General features: G+C 43.2%; 1 long non-coding RNA gene across 1 annotated transcript in view; it reads left to right on the top strand.

The window, feature by feature from the left end:
* The first annotated feature begins 8,381 nt into the window (after positions 1-8,381).
* Positions 8,382-21,993, top strand: part of LOC146805692 (uncharacterized) — a 32,399-nt gene continuing 18,787 nt past the window's right edge. The window contains exon 1 of the long non-coding RNA XR_014967493.1: positions 8,382-8,527. This is a non-coding gene — a long non-coding RNA (uncharacterized LOC146805692). The remainder of the gene's footprint in view (positions 8,528-21,993) is intronic.

Here is a 21,993-nt window from a genome sequence, read left to right as displayed (position 1 = left end):
TTTATCACACCATTTGGCGCATTCAAATATTTGCGCATGACATTCGGTCTTGCCTCTGCGGCAAGTGTATTTCAAAAAATTCATGGACACCATTCTCAAGGGCATATCTGGAGTACAGGCATTTCAGGACGATGTTCTTATTTTTGCAGAAACCAATAGGGAGCATAATCTTATTTTAGAGAGAGTGTTGTCTGTGTTTAAAAATGTTGGCATTACTCTTAGGAAGGAGAAGTGCAGATTCATGGTTGACAAATTAGATTACCTAGGCCATAGTATCTCAAAAGATGGTATAAGACCCAAACTCTCTCTTATTTCTGCTATCAGAGATAGTACTTCCCCTAAAAACAAGGACACTCTCCGATCTTTTTTGGGACTTTGCGAGTATTACTCTCGGTTCATTCAAGGTTATTCTGTGATAGTCCAGCCACTGAGAGAATTATTGTGCAAGGGAAATACTTTTGTTTGGTCTGAAGAAGCACACAAATCTTTTTGTGAAATCAAAACTTTAATTACCTCTGAACCTATTTTGGCACCCTTTATTTCTGGTCAACCCTGCTATGTTATAATCAAAAAGGAGTCAAAGAGGGAAAAACTACCAGGTCACCCTCCACTCAGTCACTAAATACACAGCAAAAGACCTGGTAATGTATAGGCACTTCTTGTAAATAGATGGGATAAACAGAAGGGTAATGTAAACAACTATTACTCCTACAGCAGTAGTTCCCGTCATGAACTATCATTCCATCCCTCGTACCAACAAACTTAGTATTTTTTTAAAAAATTCCAAAAAATGAACACCAAAAACAACCATGTGCAACGTGTTGAACCACAAAAAATGTGAGGAAGTTTTGAAAAAGTTGTGAAAAAATGAGAAAGTATCTCACGTGCGCAACACCAGGGGAGCTGCTGGTAGGTTCTCACCAGTATGCTCACGATTTTCTCATCATCGATATCTTTCTCATGTATAAACGATAACGTGTCCCAATTACAAAACAAGGAAAAAGAGGGAAGCAGGGAAGTTTTTTAAGGCAGCCCAAAACCAAAAGAAGAAAAAAGAAAGATCCGTGAAATCTTTATAGGTAAAATTAGGTCTGGCTCACGTCTATATTCCAATTAGTTTATTCCATTCCGTGAGTCATCCCAAGGTTAAAAACACGGTCATGTTATATAACCACATTAAGGAATGTAAAGAAAAACAAAGAAAGGAGTAGAGAGGTACCACTCAGCGAGTGGGGGAGGTGGATACTTCCTCCCAGTCAGTTATACATAAACAAAAAGGATCCACCCACAAGTACAAGAGATCACCCAATTACTCAATGTGTATCCCACGATCGTGGAAAATACACATTAGTTGTTTAAATACCCCTCACACACCAAAAGGGCCCTTGGTGTCATGCTTCATCATAGGGGTCTTCCTGCCCCTCTACGGGACAGGGCGTGCTACGACCTACGTTTGCGCGGGAGCACTGTTGTTGGTGAGACAGCTATGTGTGATGCGGGGGTGTGAGAGGAAGGGTCAGGAGTGAATAAGGAGTGAATTAAAAAATACCTGGCTCTCAGGTCTAGGAAAATGTATTCTGCCGGTCGAGCTGGTATTGTTAAAAGGTGGGGTAAGGAGGGTGTAAGCCTCAATGAGCTATATCTCCTAGTGGTGTCGACATGTTTCGAAGCTTCCCCATGCTTCTTCGTCAGGACCTTAAGGATCCCTTCCTGTCACTAACTGTGTTGTGTCAAGTAACAAAGATTGTGAGAGAAAAAAAGAATATGTAAAAGGAAGTAAATAGCCTCCACGATATCAATGCCTTAATAGGTCTTACATAGTCCTATTAACTTGCTCACAGGAGATAAGTAACCTCATGAGCTCGTGAACCGAGTGGTGGGCGTGCCAAGTGGGCTACGACTCCAGGGATCAGTGTCCCGCCAAATCAACCACCCCGGTCGGCTCCGAATGGCCAACATGTTTCATTGCCTACTTATCTTTGCGGCAAATTCATCAGGGCGTCAAGGGTCTGCACTCGCTTCCCTGGATTTTTCTATTTGAAAAAGAAGAAAAAACCTAATAGGAGCCACGGGCCCGCATACCGGCTCTCAATTAGCTTAGGGAATCAATGCAACTCGCACTTTGTTGTCCCAGGTAAAAACACCTTCGTTGTTTACACCTTCATCGTAAGGTTTCTAAAGCGTTCCGTTACTCATTCCAGGAATCCTGGGAAGCGAGTGCAGACCCTTGACGCCCTGATGAATTTGCCGCAAAGATAAGTAGGCAATGAAACATGTTGGCCATTCCTTAATGTGGTTATATAACATGACCGTGTTTTTAACCTTGGGATGACTCACGGAATGGAATAAACTAATTGGAATATAGACGTGAGCCAGACCTAATTTTACCTATAAAGATTTCACAGATCTTTCTTTTTCCTTCTTTTGGTTTTGGGCTGCCTTAAAAAACTTCCCTGCTTCCCTCTTTTTCCTTGTTTTGTAATTGGGACACGTTATCGTTTATACATGAGAAAGATATCGATGATGAGAAAATCGTGAGCATACTGGTGAGAACCTACCAGCAGCTCCCCTGGTGTTGCGCACGTGAGATACTTTCTCATTTTTTCACAACTTTTTCAAAACTTCCTCACATTTTTTGTGGTTCAACACGTTGCACATGGTTGTTTTTGGTGTTCATTTTTTGGAATTTTTTTAAAAAATACTAAGTTTATTGGCACGAGGGATGGAATGATAGTTCATGACGGGAACTACTGCTGTAGGAGTAATAGTTGTTTACATTACCCTTCTGTTTATCCCATCTATTTACAAGAAGTGCCTATACATTACCAGGTCTTTTGCTGTGTATTCAACCCTGCTATGTAACTGTAGATGCCAGCCAATTAGGTTTAGGTGCTGTCTTATCACAGCATTCTGAAGGGAAAGAACACACTATTGCCTATGCTTCGAGATCTCTCCTTTCATCAGAAAAAAATTACAGCACAATTGAAAAAGAGGCACTGGCCTGTACATGGGCAATCGAGAAATACAAAACATTTCTTTGGGGAACTCATTTTTACATTTTTACTGACCATAAACCCCTCATTTATTTGCTCAATGGAAATGGCACAGGCAAGGCTTCAGCTAGATTAGTGAGAATTCTTTCAAAATTGCATGAGTACAATTTCACCATCAGATACTTACCTGGCGGTAAGAATGGACGGGCAGATTGACTCTCAAGGATGCCCATTGATGACACTTCATCAAGTATCCATGATGAAGTGGAATGTGTTGTGGCTCTCATTGATGACATTTTAGTTGAGAACTCTTTGGTCACCAAAGACTCATGGTTGGCCGCACTTTCTGATGACACTATCCATCAAACTGTCATGCCTTATATCAAATCAGGTTGGCCTCATGAAAGAAATCTACCTGCCTACATTAAACCCTATTTTCAGGTATCGGATGAATTGTCTATTGTCAATGAATGTTTACTCCGACATGATGTTTTGGTCCCTCCTACAAATTTTAGACATCTTCTGTTCAAGAAGAGTCATGAAGGACATATGGGTGTGTCTGTCACCATTCGTAATCTTAAACAGTTCTATTCAGTTCTATTGGTGGCCTGGTCTGGATTCGCATGTGAGAACGTGGATTTCAGACTGCAATACCTGTCTTATTTCTGATAAGCATTGGAGGACATTTGAGCCTAATATTCATATGGTCCCATTACCTGATTCGCCCTGGGAAAGGGTTGCTTTAGACTTTGCGGGTCCATTTGATCTGCTTCCTGCTAGTAAGAGACATCTTTTGGTATTGATTGACTATTTTTCAAAGTGGGTCTATTTTGATTTGGTGTCCTCTCCTGATACTAATGCTGTTATCAAATTTTTGAGAAGTGTGTTTGATATTGAGGGTCCTCCAAGACAAATTGTGACGGACAATGGAACACATTTCAGGTCTCGTCAGATGTTAAAATTTGTGGAGGATTTTCAAATCAAACATCTTACCGTGGCACTTTATTCTCCTTCCTCTAATGGACTAGTTGAACGCATCAACAGGTTCTTTAAGGAAGGAGTTCAGACTGCTCTGTCTTCTGGTTTACAAGTTGAGGAATTTTTAAAAGAAAAACTGTGGACCTATCATAATACTCCTCACAGTACCACAAATATATCTCCTTTTAAGCTACTGCGCAACAGAGTACCAATTTCACATCTGTGTCCCCATTGGGTTAAAGATATTACTAATGCTGATGTTACTCATATGGGGAACTTACAGAGAGTTCAGGAACAAGTAAAATGTAAACATGATGTTATTTCTTTACATCATCACGATTCTAAACACACCAAAGACATCCCATATTTTGTTGGTGATTGGGTACTCATTAAAAAACCAAAGAGAGTCAAGAAAGGAGAGTCCAGATTCACACTACCTGTCAAGGTTATTCAAGTGGCAAAAAGTGCTATTTTATTAAATGATAGGGGGTGGTGGAATAGGAGAAGTCTTGTTAAAATCACAAATGATCAAGCTTTGAAAATCATCTCTACAAAGAAGAAAAGTTTTTGTGCTTCAGACTTTGATGGATTTAGTTTTGGCATGGACTTTTTCTGTGACAACTTTCCCTCAACCTCTTTGGACAGAAACAACATTGCATCTGGAAATCTCTTACATAATGATTGTCCTACTGTTATTGATTCAGAAACCGCTTTGTGTCATGATCCTTTACCCAGTGTTCAGCCCTCATCCAATATTCCTTCTGCAACGGTCTCTTCTAGAGTTACTCATCGTAATGTTTCTGTTCCTCAAAGATTTAAAGATTATTACTTAATGTAAGTTAGTTTGCACAGTAATAGGTCCTTTACTACTTTAGTCAAATGTTTAGTTTCTTTATGCTAATCATGTTTTCCTTAAGTATTTTTTGTGATTTACTTTCTTTCTTGTTTTGTTTAATAAAGGGGAAATGATGTTAAGGTAACAAGTCGCTCTTTCTCTTTAAGAGCGACTTGTTTTTCATGGGCTGGCACTTTGGTTTCTCGAGCGTCTTCTCCGCGCTCTGTGTATCTTTAATATGTCCCGTTCATTCCATGGTTGTCGTTGTGGCTGCCTGTAACTGTTCATTCAGGCAGTTGCTTCGGGAGCTGTTGGGTGACCGGTTGTGGGCTTCCTTCTTCTGTACTACGCTACTTCAAATAAACACCTAATCTTTCAAGTGCAACTTTCAAGAGTATTTCTTCAACTTTACAAGAACGCTCTAAATTACAAAGGTTCTTCATAACCTTCGATTCTAAATAAGTTAACCTTTCCTCGATTTTTGACAGCCTGTGGATAATAGGGGACAGAGATGATACAATTAGATTATCCAATTTAGACCACATAGCATCATTACAGAGGAATCGCTAGAGAGATCTAAAATCACGTCACCAGGCATACTTGGCAGTGGGTCCGCCGTTTTTGGAGATGGCAATAATGCGGTTCCTCCATTTTTATTCGTCCTTTTAATTTTTGCAGGTTTCTATCTCTGAGGGCCCCCTCCCCATGCATGAGTCATTTGTCTGGATTGTTAACTGTGTTTTCCTTAAGGTAATTTTCTTTTTCATTTTTGAGATTTATTACATTGAGATTTTGTCACAAAAGGCTTGTGACTGTGGTGTTTTCGGCACTCTGGATTACGAAATCCTGCTAGGTTGAAAATCTTTCTCAGACCTTCAGCGAGTCAGCCTTTATGGTTCCCTGTGAGTTTTGCATTCTTGAAATGGGCTCTTAGACACTAGGACTTAATCCCAATAGGTTCTGGCCCTTCCTGTTTTGGGATTTTCCAAATTATGCTGCTGAAATCCTTCTATAGCACTTATGCCCCTGGAAAGCCCCATCCTCTATCATAACAGATACATGTGCCAGTAGAGCGCATGTCTCTCACTCCTGATCCACAGGCAGCTCTCTAGATTCCACTCGCCCATACAAATGTACCCGTGGGTCAAAAAACGCGCATTGAGCATAAAAATACTTTTGCACTTTGCATGTGGAGAAAATGCCCTGGAAAATACCCTTCTGCCATGCCTTGTATGTCAGCTGTGACATTGGCACAGCTGTCGGTGAGAGGGCCCCGGTTGCCAGTGCCCATATCTGCTTATGGGTAGGCGTAACAGTGACATGCGCATAAGCGTCTCTGGCTTGTGTCTGTGGGCACGACTTTTTATTGACCTAGTAACATTACCCCATTGTCACATGGATTTATGCATGCTTGCAGTAAGCACCTCAGAATTTAAGGAGTCTGAGACTCAGGGCAGCATATGCCTGAAAATAATTAAACTGCTCTGTGTGCGGTTACCTGCATAGGTACAAGACTTATAAAATAGTTTGTAAGATGTGATTGTAAAAATCGTGGGTGAAAATGGAACGCATTGACTCATAATGGGTTTAATTGTTGCCAGCCATGATAAAGGGTAGCTTTTTAATGTCTGCATTTGGTAAAGACCTTGCACATGTGTTTTCATTTACTGGGGTCTTATTTTGTGGTATGTGGTGGAATAAAGTTCATGTCTGATGGGGGTGTTTCCCATTATTGTTTTGTGCACCTATTCTTGTTTCGTTTCGCATTACTTGTCCCTACCCCCTCTGATTTAATTCGCGTTCAGCTTAATAGGTCAAATGTTTCTGCTTCTGTACATTTTTCCCAATTTTTTACACGGTCAACCGTTGGAGTTAGGGACTTTTCGTGCATTCATTGTCCCATTGTTTACATATGTTATGGGTTAATTAAATCTTGAGCTGGCTCTGTAAATCATTAGCCCACATTCCACGGGAGCCCGAAATCAGCGAGCGGCACTTGGGTGAACGTAAAAAAACACAGGCTGGCAACACCTTCCTAAATGTGGCTCATGGTGTCTCCGCGGAGAGGCGCCTGGTTTCCTCACCTCCCAGCTCGTGCACAGTTTCTCCCGCACGCTGCCCCTTTCTCCCGCGGCGCACTGAGTAATGCTCTTCCTTCCACCGTCTCCCACCCACACGCACCACCCACCCCTTTCCTTCTCCTCCCACCCACACACCGCCCACCCTGCCCTCCTCCTCCTCCACCCACACGCCACCCACCCCTTCCTCCTCCTCCCAAGTATGCTATGCAGCGCCATCCGACTTCCTCTGAGTCAGACGGGAGCTGAGAGCGGCACGTGTCTCGGGCGGCCATGCTCCTCCGCGGGACCGGCGCGCTCATGGAGGGAAAGGCGTGATATTCCTGGGAGTGCCCTCTCTCCGGGGACCTGCGGCCACGTGCTGAGGGCGAGGCGGGACCTGCTCTGCACAGCGCGCGCCTCACCGCGAGGAGGGGAGGTTGGAGGTAAGGGCTTGCGGGTGCGGGTTCGGCTTCTCCTAAATTATTATGTGTTACCTTATATCACAGTCCAGTGTGAAATACAGTCAAAAGAATTGATGCGTAACTGTCAAATACACAGCATGGGTTTGGCCCCATGTAACTTCACGTGCTCGCGGTATATAGCTCCCCCTAGTCAGTTTTTGCGTCGCGAGATCTCCCTTCTCGCCTCTCAAAATAAATCATGGTGTATGCGTGTCCCCGTCTGACCTTACCCTTTCATGCACCAGTATCTGTCCGACTGATACTTTTGTGATATGTTTTCACATATTTGCACACTAAGGTGACTATTGAGAATAAAAAAACACTATATCTAGCTCCTAAAGTGCAAAATGTGTTTAGTGTGTGGGGATGTGACGTTATAAACTGGGAGTAGACGGAGTACGCGAATGAATGAAACATAAGTGCAAAATTATCGTAGATGGTTGTGTCGCGATGTATCAGATCACCACGCGCAGCACAATAAAAACACATTAGGATGGATGAGAGCTGGTAATTGGTAGTTATTTTGGATAGTTTATTGCGATTTGTTTTAAAATTGCCTGGCCAACTTTCTACTAGTGAAAAAAAAAACGTCATAAGGGTTTTAACACTGTCATATGCTGGAAATATACTGTTTCTCCTCAGCGCGCGTTTGTTTGCATATTTTTTTTCTGGAGTGGGACTGCGGACTTCCCACAAACTTTTAGAAAGAAACCGACAGTTCTCGTTTGCGGCTGAGTGGGACTGTTGAGCTCAGTCTGGGCTTCTGACATATGTGCCAGTCACCCCCTTTCTCCCTGGACTGCCAAGGTCTGGGTGTCTGTGTGGGGCGCGGAGTTTCCTGCCTTTAAGCGCTCGCAGCCCCAGCCTGGGCGTTTTCTGCTGGCTGCCTCTTTTTTTTCTGAATGAGTGTCCTTTGTGTAACCCCAGTAATTCAGAAATCTTTGTGCCGGGGAGAGGGACTGCCCTGTCATGTGAGGAGGCCCTGGGGGCGGCCCCTGATTGGGCGTCCTGTAATTGGCGGCTCTCTATAAGAGCTCCCGTCTCGGCATTCAGCGAGTCTCTTCTGTGCACTCATGTTCTCAGCGCAACTCCAGACGCACACTGACCGCGTGTGAGCAGGCAATGTGCCCACCTATCCAGGACAGACACTGTGCCCGGATGCAGTCACCCCGGCCTCGGGATTAGGACTCCTTCTGGACGGTAACGACCACTTTAAGGTTATTTACTATTTAAAAGCAAAGGAAGCTTATTTACTCTGTGTGGCCGGGACAGAACGCCCCGTGTGATCTTTCTTATGCCCGTGATGATTAAAAGTCCGCGTCTTTAGATCGGGAGTTTTGATATATTCTTTCATTTATTTACAAGTGTTTTTATATACATATATAATTTGAAGTCCCGTTTTCGGCCTTGAATTGGGGTTTCGTCCAACGGAAGCCTCAGCGGCTGCCAGTCACCAGGAACCGTCCCTGTTTCCCCACTAGACAAGCGAGAAGTGACCCTGTCGCTAGTGCATGGCACCAGGAGTGTGCAAGGTAGCAATGGTTAACATCGCGCATGGTTGGAGAGCTCTGTGGCGCGGCCTGTTGTACTCATGTTACATACGTCCGACTGATATCTGCAGGTCTGTTAAATGCTTTAAGGACACGCATGGCTGGTTTTGTACATCGCCTAATGGAAACCCATGCCGCATCTAGGACGCATAGTGTGTTGCAGAAGATGAAGGAGGCTTAATTGTTGCAGAATCTCACTCGTTGGTCACCGGGACATACATTGTAATCTAGCCTTACATTTAAAATTGATTTAGCCACTGTCTCGTATCGTATATTAGACTGCCCACGTGCTCCTTAAGCATTCAGAGTTATTTGGAGTGTGACACGAGGGACCTAACCCTTAGTGGGGTGTTTCGGCTGCAATGCACGTGGTCTGTAAAGCACGAGAACCCGAGAGTTAAAGCAAATGCGTGCCTTGGATGTTTGCGATTGGACGAAATGTAAGCTCTTCACATGGTGCTTTCTATTTTGTTGCGATCAGTGCTTTTAATGGTTAAGTACCGGCACCTATTTTGTTTTGAGAGGGGTCGTACCGGCACTTCTCAAGAGTGACGTAATACTTTTAATTTAAGAGTACCGAAACTTCTATAGACCAGCAGGTACTCGAGAACAGGGTACCTGCACTTGAATTTTTCCATTTAAAGCACTGGTTGCGATGTGGGGAAGGTGGTTTATGAACAGGTGTGTTCCGTTTGTAACCAGTCAGTGTCGTTTTGGTAATCGTAACGTCTGCGGTTTGAGCCATGTAGCCCTGACTTGTCTGGAGGAAACTGTTGCACCTCACACTGAAACTTTGCTGTCACCGATGTGGTTGTCGCTCGGGGGTAACCGTGCGCGTATGGAAATGCTATTTATTCTCTTTTGAGTACGAACTATGATTTTTGTATCCACTGCATGTATTGTACTAGGAGTTGAATTTGTCTTAAAACGTGCGCAGCGTATTCTGCAGGTGTGTTTAAGCTTTTCGCGTGCAGGTAAGTAGGGCGCATTGCTGTAATAGTCTCGCAGCGTCCCAGGTCTTGTTCGTATGGTTTATTCTACTACCACTTAATATTTCTGGCAATTCCACCTTCCCCGCAGAGTAAACATGCATTTGAATGAGCTGCTAATAACCATTTGAAGCTGGGAGCGGTATGCAGAAATCTGCAGCCTGTCATGTACGTTGGGGGGGGGGGGGGGGGGGGTCGGGGTCGCCTACCCGGCACCTTGCTTTGCTGGTTGCTTTTAAGACCCAACAGTGTGAGCTGAACTCTACAATACATGCGGAATGTGGTTCTTCATCTGTCCTGCTGCGAGGACAGGCGGCGTGAGCCATTGGTCTAATCTGAGGTCACGTGGTTCTCTGTACAGTACTTATGTCTTAGTCCTATGCCATTAGTTTCTCGTTCATGTATTAATTGGGGTTATATGTAACCATATTTTGTATAAATCCACTTACGTGGACGGTGCACGCTGCGATGAAGTGCGGTTTGTTTATTTTATTGTTTTAAGTGTTCACTGACACTGGTAGGAATTCTATGATCAGCTGAGTCATTCTGCTGGCATCATATCTCTCCTTGGACAATTAACCAAGACCTATAGCGTCACTTCCGCTGATATCCAGTGGGTCTCGGAATCTGTTATTGGTGTTAAAGCCAAAGTCACCAATGAATGCCATTTAAGTAGCAAAGCTGCGAAAGACTTTGACCTGGTCTTTGTGTAGGACATGTAGTCTCATATGTTCACAAAACCCCTTTTCTACCTTTTTAGAACCCGTTCTTATTTGGAGCCAGTGTTCCAAGTTATCAGTTTGGCAGGATAGCTCAGTGAGTTAAGTGTTAGTTACCGAGATCTGCGGGTCGCAGCGTTAGTCTCATGTTTCCCCTTCCACAGTGCGTTACCGGACTATCCGCTTGGATTATGTTGCTGTAAATTCACATACAGGACCCGTGTATAGTAAGTAGCGTCTAAAAGGCATCTATATCAGGGGTGCTGTTGCGCTGCTTTCCCCCGGAAGAATACCCACCTAGCCGACTGTGGGGTGTGCATAACGGTGGTGGGGAACCTGCCCTGCCTTCGTACCCACTCAAGGTTGCGTGCCTGCGCCAGCCGGAAGTGTCTGAAGCAATTGGGCTTGAAAGATGCCGCCTTTGCGATAAGCTTATCTCCGGAGGGCCCTGGAACTTTTACTGCCCTGAAGTGAGGTGTGGCCGGCAGCACCTGGGAAAGTGTAGCTGGCTTTTCTGAAGTTTGCAGATAAAATTCTGTGTTTTTATTTATTTATTTATTTATTATATATATATATATATATCTCAGTCCCTGTCAGCTGCTATGCGTTTATCCTGTAGTTTAAGATTTTTTTTTTTCCTTCGACCATTCACACCCCAACAGGTTACATTGATGTCCAGTCCTGCAGAGTGCCAGAGGTAGAGGAGATTTTCATTTAAGAAAAGAATAACCGATTGAATGTTCAGTGAGCCTTTTTTTTTTCTCTCGTGTGTCGCTGATTAAAAGCAAGTGATTGCTCAAAAGCACATAAATAATGTTCACAATATTGTTCCCATGGCAACTGTGATGTTAAATATTCTGAACTCTTCCCTCGGCGCGTGCTGTGGAAAAGCAGTCAAAGTCTGCGGCCCCTACACTGGGTGGGGTAAGAACCGGTTACGTCTAAGTAGTTGATTGATTTTGCTGCCAGGAATATATTGTGGAGGTACTTACTGCAGTTAGTAAGTACCATTGACGTTGGTGTTAATGAGGATACAAACCGGAGGTAATGAGTGGGTCACGTGGCGAGCAGCGCGTTTGATTGGCTCGCACGTGGGAAGGCGCTTGTGAAGCCCGTCTGCACGCCTGCGCAGGCGGGGTTGGCGCGGTCTGTCGGGCCGATGGCTGCACCCCACGTTTGTCACCCTAGCTTTGGGTCGCTTTCCCTGCACTGTGGTAGGAGTAGTTACCAGGTGGTAGCATGACATATCACATTGTAGACTGCCCGTTTAGCACTCCACGCCACACTTTGGTGATAGTTCGTGCGTGCCTTCTCAGGAGCAAAGTTGTTGTATCTTCCAAGTTCTTGCTAGCTAATGGCTATAAGACCTACGTTCCTTTTGGGAGTCATTTTATCATGGATCCTCTTTCAGGAGCTCCCCCAAAATGGAGATCTGCATTGTGACCAGTAAACTGCATATCCTGATTAAACCGGATAGCGCCACCCCCATTCCTCAGCTGTCTGTGGGGTTTCAGTTTCGAATTCACTCCTTTCCAACAATAAGTCGTTTTCTGGGTTTCCCAGATTGAGTAGAGGGCAGTTTTTTGAGAGTTTTAACCTTTGTGCTCTGGACCGACTTTATGGGTAAACTTGTGGGGGTTGGGTTTAAAATCCTCTGCCCTTGAAAAGGGCAGAGGGTGGCTTCCTATGGGTCCTAGTTAGATCTTTGGTAATGGGTCTTTCACGGTCACTGCCCTGCTCTTGGGTGCCTTTGCAGTTACCACTCAAAAGCCCAGAGGCTGCTGAGGGTGCGCCTGTGTTCAGACGTGGAGTTATGGAGCATTGTGACTCGGAGCTCTGTTTGCGTCTTTGGGTACCATTTCCCCCAGAAACCATATTAGTAATTCTGGATCCATGCACTGGGTTGCAGCACTTGCTGTAACAGGTCTTCTCAAGTGATGAAAAATTAGTTTTGCGACTGTTTGAATACTCCACAGTATGCAGTTTTGATAACTATATCCAGTCACTAGTATACAATGTTTTTATGCCTAAAAATCTTTATAGGATGAATCTGCCTAGGTTTCAGAATCTAGTCCAAGTGACTTTTTTCAATATCTGACTAAAAGCCAAACATATATTAACCGGCAAGTTCTGTGTGTTTTTTGAATTTTTTTTTTAAAGAAGCTGAATCATCCCCCTTAACAGTGATCTTGGGTAATCTATTGTATTCTTTTTCTATAGGCAGGCGTGACGGAATTAACTCAATTCTTAAGTATGAAAAGGAAAAAAGTTAAGCCACAAGGGACATTCCTATTCATCATTTTTGCTTCTTGAGTTTAGTTGAAGAATTCATCATTATGTCCTTAAGCGTGCTATCTCCTAATCATCAAATCATTTTAACACCCATTATACAGAAGATGGGGTTTATTAATATTTATTCATCCTGTTTGAGCTGTTAAAAGGCTTTCCTGGGTGGCATGTTATATTGAGGCACCAGTTATTAGGCTATGTCTGTAATTCTCATCTGGAAACTAGATTGCTTATGATAACGCATTTAGTCTTATCTCCATGTAGTGGTTGCTCCCTCTTTTGCTGTTCTGTAAGGCTCTATATTGGCTCCCATCTTGTTCAACACTTATGTTGACTCTGTAGTCGAACTGCTGCAAAAAACATAATCTCCTTTAACCAGATTGCTAATGGCACCATGAAGTACCCGAAAATGGATTGTTCAAACAGTCGTCTTATAAGTATATCACGAATATCTAAAATGCAGACCTGGATGGAGAGTGAGCAAATGAACAAAAAATTGGCTTTGTGCCTAAATCTCCTCTGCAACGTTCCTGGGACCAAACCCTTGAGTGGAACTTGCCTTTCACATCAAGGTAGTTGCAAAATGTGCCCATTATCCAAGTCATGCGAAATATCAGACACTTCGTCCCCAGATTCAATCTTAAAAACGTAATTCAAGACGTGGCCTTAACCAAAACTGTAAACAGCTACCCTTTGCTTGCAAGCCTCCTTAAGACGCAGCCGACGTCATTAACCGGGGTCCACCATTGTACTGATGTAAGAGAAAATTCGGTCCCCTCACTCTAGTCCAACATCATTGAAGCGGCTACCTCTGGAAACTTGTGCAAGGCATTGCACACATGCACTAAATACCGAGAAAACAACCTCTCTTAGATGGAGGATGCAGAGAAATACCCATGAAGGCCTCCCTACACCGCATCCTTCTCACTTGTGAAGCTCCAGCATGAAGGGCACATTTCCAGTAGCGTCCCAGCACATTAGGGATGTCCACGCAACCAACATGCTACACACGGCTACCTCCATCACCTTGTGCAAGGCAAGCCTGAGGGCTCGACTGCTGCCTTCCAGCTCTTGGTGCATGAGCTGACCTCCTCCACAAATGTAACGCTGAACTGTTTCTCATTACCTGCCATTATACATTGCCCTCATATGTTTAATGTGTATAGATTTTCATGTTAACTCGGGTCTGTAAAGCACTTAGACATGCTTGTCGAGGCGCAAGACAATTTGACAAAAATTTATTTAAGAAATGGAATCAATGATTTTAAACTTAACTAGGACGTGCATTATAGAAGTCACCCCTTTTAATACAAAAGGCGTGTGAACGCTGGTCGATTTGACCTATCTACATAAACTGTTCTACTCAAGGGAGGTAGAAAAAAATGTAAATAAAAATGCTTTCCTGTGTTTCCATGCAAGACCATCTTTAGTTGGTGGTGGTAGTTTGTCAGCGCTCTACCACGTGTTTAGTGTCTTTCAAAACCGATATTCTGTAGCTTTGAAACCTGTTGTATTGCTGGGAGGTTAAAATGACGTTGCTGGATGGTCTATGCAACCTACTGCATATCTTGCTTTTAATCACATTATGCACTAATGGGGTCCTCATTTGCCGCAGAATTTTTGTGGCTTTATAATGGACAATGCTTCTAGAAAACAAGACCATGTCTCTCAAAACTGATTGTACCTCCATATTGTTAAGCACTAACCCTGTGTAGTGGTTGTGGTTAAATTGGACGACTTTCTGTTCACAAGTTGTTTTCCTCACTGTTAATAAAAGCACTATCCTCGGGCGTGTTTGATAAGACAGGCCAGCAGTTTGTTACTCTGGGATGCACTGGTTTGCTATAAATAGTTTATCTTCTGACTTGTCTTGCTCATAACTCACCAGTTAGTGAAAAACCCCAAGAAATATGGTTTTATTCAAATCTAAACTTCATCCTCCAATAAAACACAACTGAACTATTAGGTTTTTCAACACAGCGCTCCGCATTCTTGGACAAAAAGTTGCTTTTGTTAGTTTCCATTGTTTTTGTGTCACGAGTATGGTCTCGCAGATAACAGTAGTTTGGTCTACTCGCTGCAATAAAATCTGCTGGAATTGTGCACCAGAAACATCTGTCTTTTCCTTCTACAGGACCACGTCTTAGTTTTTGCAAAGGCATTAGTGGTATATAGAGTAGGAATATTTCAAGAGATTGGACTTATGTTTTCAGTAAAGGGTGTCTGCAGCATGAAGAGGGGGTAGCGTTGGAATTGAATAGATTTAGGTATTTTCATGGCTAGTTAACTCTCCTATGTTACCACACTTTGGGACTGAAATGTGCACTGTAGACTGTAATGTGGCAGTAGATTGCATGCAGGGCCGGACTGGGACCCAAAACCGACCCTGGCAAAGTGCTTGGCTAGCCACCCCGGAGTTTGGGGGTGCGGCCGAGCTGTTTAACAGGGCCGGTTTTTGGCGATTTCGTTACAGCGGCCGATATTGCAGCTATGCTGCAAAAACGGCCCTGTAAGAAAATCGGCCCCCAGGGGCCCAAAATCGGCCACCAACCCTGGTGGCCCACTGGGGAAATGCCCGGTGCCCGCCATGGCCAGTCCGGCCCTGATTGCATGTTTGAAAGCTAGAAAAGTCCATAGTCTTGTGTTTCATCTTTGGGTATGAAAATCTACGGGGTGGGTCAAGTATGGGATCACATGCAAATGTGCCAATTTAAAATATATGAGCGTTACTGTGTCTGGCAGCTCATAATGTATGTATCCAGTTGAAATGATTTGATGCCAATATTTCTAGTGGTTTATTTAAACTGGTATGCAAATGTAGCTCTAGGTATCTGTGCTTTTCTTGGCGGTAAACCTCCTCCTTAGCTGGCCTCTACAGAATAGTATGAACAGTTGTTTGTGAACCTGTGTGTTGAAGTTGCAGCACTATCCTGCTCTTTTCGTTATGAGTATCTGTTTTGTCAGGATTCTTTGTGCATCAGGTTATTCATCTGGTTGATGTCTGGGATTGTCGGTTTACCAAATTGAGTCTTTGTGGAAGGGTTCCTTGTAGCGGTGTTTTGAGGGAGTTGGAGTGGATCTTGTGTTCTGGTGAGCTGTGTTATTGTATGTAACTTGATTTTGTGAGTCATGTCAGGCTGCACTTGATGATTTCCTGGTGCGTGACTGTGTCTGTCATTGTTAGTGTGCTTCCCAGCACTGCCTCAGGGCCACAGAACCAGATCTTTTTGGGCCCAGATATCTAATGGATGCATTAACTGTTAGAGCCCATCATTGGGTGGAACCTTTTTGATGGGAGGGTGATGGGGAAGGCAACAACGAGCTAGGGTATTGCCTATTGTATGGGTCTTGTAGGAAGGTATGCATGGGTCTGAGTAGAACCTCCTCACTAATTTCAAGGCAATTTGACTCCGTTATGTTTAAGCATGTATGTCCTCATCTCCTTTGTAAGTTCTGTTTTTCTTATATGAAACTACTCTGTCATGGCTAGGAGCTGTAACGTGTAATGGGTAAACTGGAACGTGAGTGGCTCATGGTGGATATTGCTTGTGTATTTGTTGACAGCCCGTTGGATGTCTGGAGGTGGGATTAATAAAGCTGCTACCCCCTCATTGTAGTGTTGTGCGCCATTCTTTAAATGCTATACTTGAGATGCAAGACTCTTGGCCCTGGTTGTATAGCCCTAACCCAAACTTTGGCCAAACTAGTAAGGAATCCTTGGAAAGAGGGGGGTGGGGTGGCAAATAGCACAGAACACTGCCCCAGGGAATTTTGGGGAAACCAAAGCTATTTCCATAAAGTTGCCTTTCACGGCGAATTGCAACACCCTCAAGCAACATGACCTGGTGTCTGCTAGTAGTGAGGTTTTCATGTAGCGGAGTTAATAAAGTATTTGTCCTTTTCATTCGATGTCTAAGAGTCCAAGTAACTGAGAACAGTCGGGGTGGGAGAACCTTGAGCTAGGCATGACCGGTAAATTTAAATACGATTGAAATTAAATTGCATCTCTCTGTAACAATATGGGTAAAGGGAGGGAGTTCATGGAAGGTGTCGCTAGAAGTATCATTGCCCTAACAAAATGGGCGCTTAAAATGGTTAAGAGTGGGGAGGACCACATCGATCTGAAAGCGTCAGTGTGAGGGAGGTATAAGCAGCCCTGGCTCGGTAGGTCTTATGCTTGGGTGAAGATTTCTGCCGACATTGTACAAGAATGAGATTTGAGCATTTTACAAAGGCATCCAATCAATTAAAGGCGCATTGGCAGTATTAAAGATGACATTCTCCTGGCACAGTGCCAGCTGTCTGTCTGCACAAGCGTAAAACCATCGTCCAATATGTGCGCATACAGCATATCCAGTAAGTGGGTAATGGCTGCAGAGCTCACCATATGGTGTGTGCATGTGCTTTACAATCCCTCTTCGCCCATCTTTGGGTATATGCTTCAGAAATTACACTGGACGTCAGCGGTCGAAGTAACTTAAAAAAAAGTATGGGAATGGTGATGCTGTATGCTGGGAGGGTGGGGGGGGCGGGGTTAATGAACATGAGGGCAGGCTGAAATAGGTGGCCAAAAATGAAATATTCTGTACTTTTTTAGGTCTTTAACTGTAGGGTAGCCACATATAAAATAACGTGCAGTTTAAATTAAAAAAAAAATAATAATAAAAGTTGTTAATTGTGAAATGTACTACAGTACATAACGAAACATCTATTAGTTAATGCACTGCAGTGGTCTGTGTAACAAGAGAGCCACAGAATTATTGTTTGGTGCAGTGGAGAACAGTGACTTGTGTATTTTTAGTGCTACAAGGTCACAGCCTGTGACAGAAAGCACTGTGAATATGTAAGATTTGATATTAAACTTGTATCACACACTGTATAAGAGACTGCTACAACATGCGCATAAAGGTGAAGATAAAACGGTGCTTCCAGAATATAGATTTTAATAATACCCAGAGTTTACATTACTGTCCCTTCAACACCTCCCGGGGTAGTAAACGTGCTTCTACATCGCAGCCAAGACGTAGAATGACCTGCCCCATCACCTCCGAACTGCACCCACCCTGGCTGATTTAAAAAAGACTCAAGACTTGGCTGTTCGGTGACACTGCATCTTCAGAGCCCAGATACCCCCTAGGGGTAACAGTGTTGCGCTTTTCAAACACTGATTGATATAAATTCAATTGCATGTAAAAGCAAACACTACACAGCTCAGTTAACTCTTTGGACTACCACTCAACAATATTAAATCTCTATCATCACAAAGCTTTGAGTGATTACATCAATTAAGGCCAGTAAATGCTCAAACGTATCTTTGACATATTGCCCTTTATGTTTGCAGATTAAGGCAAGCAGGCACCCTGTCAAGAAGGTTTGTTTAGCTGTCTGCCCAGTTTCCATTTCACAGCACAGGAGACTCACTGGCGAACACTTCAGCATAATTATTTAAACTATCTGAATTAACTGTACTGTTGCCCACTTCGACCACTGCCTGACGTGCATTCGCAGCAACCCTGATCTTTGGAAATGAACGGTAGTGCTAAACCCCTTGTTCTGTGCATGTTCTGAATTGCCACCACCCCTCAAAACTTGAGGTTCAGAAGCACCGCATTTGCTGGAGGACCAGCTTTCTGTGGAACTGAAGAAATGATCTGCAGGATCTTCCCCTCCACATACAGATACAAAACTGAGCATCTTCCTGTCCTTTAGAACCCCAACCCCTTCAAGATACTTTGATGAAGATTAACTTCAGAACCAACCCCAACCTCTGTAAACTAGAGCATACCTGAATAATTCAATGCACATCCGAGAAATGCTTTGGTCCTCCAAAACTTTGCAAATTGTAAAGAACCATCTAGCAAGGCATACATCATAATGGATAGTAGAAGAACAAAATAATCAAAATCGTTTATATCTATGTATCTAAAAATGAACAGACAGTAGGCAAACAAAACATTAATCTGCTGCCCACAAGTAACAAGCCCCCATCCGTTAAAAAAACAAAAAGAAAACTCTTTATACTTCCTCAAATTGCACCATATTACAGAAACCTACTCCCACAATAGTCCCAAAGCCCCTTACACAAATTGACCTTGTTTTTTGTTTATTTTTTAAATCTAGTGATTATCCTCTCCTTGGCTTTCCTTGAATGAGCCTCTTCTGACTGTCTGTCCTCTGAAAGTAGCCTGCTCTGCCACATACCTGTCCACCTTACACTCTACTATGTCACCAACCTAACTGCGCCTCTTCACAAATCGCTTTCTGGATGACCATTCCTTGCAGGCTAACAATATCTCACTTTTTCTAGCCTATCTTGTCTATCCAGTTCGACTCACCGCTCATCCCGACATTTTCTTCTGTGTAACATCTACTTTCTATCGAACATCACCCCATCTCCTCTAGCACATCTAGACATGCTAGTCTCATCTTTCACGAATTCTCACTAATAATCACATCAAACTTAATCTACCACAAGTCAATGGATGAAATGCCTCTTCATTGTCCTAAGAGCACAAGTCTACCCGTGTAGCCAAGCTTATTCAACAGTAACGGTTAACCATGGGATTATCCACTGACTTTGGTTTACAGAGTAGAGTGCTACCCGCCATAAAGCATGTCCGTTCCCCATCAGGGCAGCAGTCATTATAGAACTACAATTTGCTGCACTGCAGGACCAATGCCTTTGGTGTCTGTGCAACGTGGTCTGCAGGGACCTTTGTGCCCTCCCTGTGCATGTTCTTTCAGTGCTACCAAGTCCGCATCCTAACCTGTGTACATGAATTGGTAGGTGCACCTTCTTTGCATGTACCTACCACAGAACTGGTGCCTTAATCTGTGGATGTGAGCTTCTCGTTGTCTTTTTCCGAAGAACATCTCCCGGGACCAGAAACACTAGACTGTAAACCGAGAATACTGTCATTGAATCTTAAATGTATTCACGCTATGGGAGGTGTGCGATAAATCAAGTTCATCTAGGGTAATTAAAGACCCGTCTCCTTCCATCAAAGAGTTCCTGGGGAAAGTAAATAAACTAATAATAACATCCGAAGCTTTGGTTTTGGCAGATATGGCACTTGAAAGCATGAGGAAAAAGTCAAGAGTTGCACAGTAAATAATTGAAGTCTGAACCTTCCACTGGTAACCAATAATTCAAAATGCATGAATGTAAAGCTGTGAAACGCGGTATGTTCTGTTTCAACAGGAAGCAGTCTGGATAGACTAACTTTCTCACCTGTTAATAAATTGTATTCTCATTGCTGTTCAACACAAAAATGGAAGTGATTGAATATGGTGACACCGTATCTGTTCTATGGAGATCCACAGATTCCGTTTTACATTTTATAAAGTGAATCTTAATCAACCAAAGTGTTACAGCTGCAGATTAAAATAAAAGTAGTTCTTATTTGTTAACAGGTCTGTGCTGTCCAACAGCTCATGGGTTTTTGCTATTTTGTGTCTTTGGAATTTATATAGAGGTAGTTTGATTCCATGCAATTGTAGCATAATTTAAGGCTGCCTCCTTTTGTTCGGATCAATCGTCTGTTTTGTTGATCTTTGTAAGCGGCTAGAAGGCCCTTGTGAAATTTGTTAAACTCTTTTTAATTTCCTGTTACGCAATATTCCCAACATTTAATGCCACGTGGCATAATTTTGTCACGTCCATGAAAACATAACCCCAGATCATATCCAACTAGTGTCTGTTCATGGCACCTTTTTTCTTTTTACCCATTTTTTTTTTTTTGCTCGAATTGCATCCAAAATGGACACTAGGATTCAATTTAGCGCTTAAATAATACTAAATGCAAGTTTTGCACAAAAACAAATTGTTAATTTTGAACACCACTTGCGACTTATAGAGAATGTTCGTGTTTAGAGGTGTCTTAGTCTGAAGGCAAATTGTGTTGGATGATGGCAGTGTCTTGAATTTGTATTTTTGGATACTCCCGCTCGTGCAGTAGGGGGCCTCCAAGAAGTATGTGTGCTCTTGCACCACTCCCTCCCAAAAACTTCTGCCTGCTTGAGCTTTGACAAACTATTCCGGAATGTGGATGTGGTCGGCACAGTCATGGTGCTGGCAGCTAAAAGGAAAACCACATCAACTGTTATAAGTGAACTTTGAACTGCTGTCCCTGTAACGGCAACCGCACTTATGAAATACTGGATGGGTCCTTGTTGGGGGTTCTCGCTACCTAACTCAACACTCAATACGGCTTCTTTACTTCCCTTTTCTTTTGGTTTTGCTGCAGATGTGTGCAAACGCCAAGGAATTGTTTAGAGTACACTTCTGATAATTTAACATCCTTACCATGAGTTGCCCACGGACTGTTTCATGTAGTGTCCTGATGGGTGCCACTTTTCAGTGTGTAGCTTAACAGTCCTGTTTTTTGGCAATATAATGATGAATTGAGTGCAATGAAAATGTTGGACTTTGACAGATGTAATATTTGAATTAATACCATCCTGTTCCCTTTCCTGGCAGCGCAAACTCCACAAATCTACGCTGTGGGAACTACTGTCTTGAAGTTGACGGACATGGTGATATACTTATTTTAAAGATCTTAAACCCAAAGGAATTCCTGCTTATGTCCTGGTCTCGTTCAGCAATGGGCTCTGCTCTGTCTGTGCCTTTAGCTGCACATCCATTTCATCTTGTCTGCCAGGGAATGCCTAGTGTAGCTCCAACACATCTCTTCAAACTGACTTGCTCCTAGGCGCTTGCATCAAATGCAATGCATCATTTGATCTTGAACATGCATACTGCTTGAAACCCAACCTGGTCCAATACGTTAAGGATCAAGTACATATTACAAAAAAGAAGCCTCGTGCTACAATAGTTAAAACTTGGGGGGCCCAAAATCTGTTTCTTACCCCTGGTACTTTTTGGACAGCAGTGTGGCTATTGGGGCCTTGTACCTCGGCTTGGGTTCCTCCTGGTTCTCACACTCTTAGTATCATTCATGGATATTTCCCAGTTATCAGCTTTTGAAATAGTATGGCAATTGCCTATATGCTTAGCAGAACTTCTGTACCTAACTGAAATGATCCTATAGTTGTACCCATTACCACTTAAGTGCATCTCAACCAGAATCGTCTGTTTCAAGTCCTTGCTACGGATATGT

The sequence above is a fragment of the Triturus cristatus genome, chromosome 8 (assembly GCF_964204655.1).
Source record: "Triturus cristatus chromosome 8, aTriCri1.1, whole genome shotgun sequence".
Lineage (NCBI taxonomy): Eukaryota > Metazoa > Chordata > Amphibia > Caudata > Salamandridae > Triturus > Triturus cristatus.
Note: the sequence above shows the minus strand (reverse complement) of the source record. Positions and strands in the feature narration are given on the sequence as shown.